Source organism: Myotis davidii, unplaced genomic scaffold (genome assembly GCF_000327345.1).
Source record: "Myotis davidii unplaced genomic scaffold, ASM32734v1 scaffold6, whole genome shotgun sequence".
Classification (NCBI taxonomy): Eukaryota; Metazoa; Chordata; class Mammalia; order Chiroptera; family Vespertilionidae; genus Myotis; species Myotis davidii.
The window spans coordinates 5,885,814-5,888,494 of NW_006383011.1; positions in this window are offsets into that span (position 1 = coordinate 5,885,814).

A 2,681-nucleotide genomic window follows, 5' to 3' on the forward strand; every position below is an offset into this window, starting at 1 on the left:
ATTTGAAGCTTTTTTAGGATAGGGGCCTTCTTCACTATCATGGTTCTTGGTATAAGGTGCTCCATAAGTGTTTGTTGAATAAAGGCCTAAAGATGCTAAGTGACTTATTCAAGGTCACACAGTAGGTTAACAGCAAGGTCAAGACTCCAAATTTAGGCTAAATCTGGAAGCCCACACTGGCTGCAGAAAGCATACTATGCCAAGTCAAAATGAATGTTGGTGTCTCAGCCAGGAGGGCTGTGTTAAGAAACTAATAAGGACTTGGGTGATATGTAACACATGTCGTCAGGCTAGGGACAGAGACAAAGCTTGTGAGGGCAGGAATTAAGCTGATATACTTTGGTATATATTTGCTAAAGCTCTCTTTATTGTTACAGTTGTTCCTGTTAAAAATAACTACTTTCAACCATTGTTTTCAGCTCTCATAGTTAAGAAGGTATATAGCTCTGTAAAAAGGTGCAGCCACAACAAACATCATGTTTTTGCAGAGCCCATTCATGATAAATTAATTCAGCAAAGGAAAAAAAATAAATCTATCTACATCGAAATCACAATGGCCCTATTTCTATCAAAGGCCCCCAAGAGACAAAGCACCAAGTGTGAAAGCAACAAAGGTACAGTTGAGCGATTTCCCCCCACTGAACCGGCCACCCCATGAGGCAGCTCGTGCAACCTCCAGACCCAGGAGGTTAGAAAGAAAATCACTTTGTTGGGTAAAAGTATTCTGAGTAACTGCCATTTTTGGAAATGGAAGAATTTCATTTTTCCATCAGACAAGTGGAGAAGGACCTGTTTTCAGGGAAGACACTGGAGTTAATCGTCCCAGGATAATGGCTACCTTTGACCAAAGACACAGCCCCAGGAGTTGTGGCTTCATTCCCTTCAAGTGTTGATCAAGTCTCAATCTTCGGGATGGTTGCGACACATTCTATTTCTGTAACTCCCTTTGAGAAAAGCATCCTATAATTTTTATCCACTTCCCGTAGTTGTTGCTGATGGTGATTCGTGTCTCCACTAGAGCCATGCTGGGTAGAATTGACCCTTTGCAAGCATCCCTTCATGACACGATGAATAGGAAAATAGAAGGGTGGGAAAAGAGAAAGCAAGCAAGAAAAGGGGTAGGTAAGAGACAGCACTGGGATGAGGGAGCCGAGAGGAATCAGGCTCTCTCAACAGTCTGATCCTCATGTGCCTTTGCACCCACATCCAACTTGTTTTATTAAAGACATGTTGTTTTGAAAGCCTCTAAGTAGGTCTAGTGCTGGGGTTAGAAGCATGAAAGCACCCCAGGCATGTCAGTAATTTGACTTCCCTTCGAATCAATATTTTAAAAAGAAATTGCTTACCTGGAATTTAAGAGGGTGTGAAAGGCACTGATTTTTCTAGAAATAAAAATTGTAGTCATAGGCCAGTTTTCTTACTGATTCACTTCTACTGGCTGAAGTAGGATCAGTGTTCTGAAAGGAATCCAACATAATGTTTTCTACCTTTCTGTTCTTGTCCTTTTTTCTGTTCCTTTTGTAGCGATTTTCTCAAACTGCCCATGTTCTGGAGGAGCAGTAGAGTGTTTGAAATTTAGATAAAACACATCACTTGTCCCTGATAGCAGTACTGTACTACTAAGTGCTATTGTTTACTTTGGCGTTTCCCTGGCTGCCCCCATCAGCTGGCTGACCTCCGTGTGTGTGTCTCTGCTGGTGTGTAGCTCGTCGGGGAGCAGTGCAGAAATACTCAATATCAGGAGGGCAGCGTTGACCAGGCATGGCATTTCCCCAAAACTTCTTATTTTGAAATAATTGTAGACTCATAAGAATTTACAAAAGCCATAAAATATTCCTGTGTACCCTTTACCCAGCTTTTTCCAAAGGTGACATCTTATGTATTAGTAGCTGTAGTAGAATATCAAAACCAGGAAACTGACATTGGTATATTTTTGTTAACTAGACACAGACTTTGAGTTCTCACCATTTTTTCAAAATCTACACGTGTGTGTGTGTGTGTGTGTGTGTGTGTGTGTGTGTGTGTGTAGCTCTATGCAATTTTATTCCATGTATAGATTTGTGTTACCACCACTACAATCAAGATATTGTATTCGTTTGCTAGGGCTGCCTTAACAAAGTGCCACAAACCATGTGGCTTTAAACAACAGGAATTTATAGGTTCATGGTTTTGGAGGCTGGTAGTCCAAGATCAAAGTGTCAGCAGGTGCTCTGGCCAGTGTATCTCAGTGGTTAGAGTGTCGGCTCAGGCACCAAAGGTTCTCAGGTTGATATCCGGTCAAAGGCACATACCTGGGTTGCAGGTTCCATCCCTGGCCCTGGTCGGGGTGCTTGCAGGAGGCAACCAATCAATGTGTCTCTCACATTGATGTTTCTCTCTTTCTCTTCCCCTCCCTCTCTCCCTTCCTCTCTCTTTCTCTCTCTCTCTAAAAAATCAATGAAAAATGTCCTCAGGTGAGGATTAACAACACCACCAACAGAGTGTCATCTGGCCTGGTCCCGTTTGAGGGCTGGGAGGGAGAGTCAGCTCCATGGCTCTCCCAGCTTCTGGTGGGCTGTAGCCATCTTTGGTATTCCTTGGCTTGTAGACACATCACCCAATTTCTGCTTTCATTTTCACATGACATGCTCCCTTTGCGCATATCCATGTCCTGATGTCCCCATTTTATAAGAACAGCAATC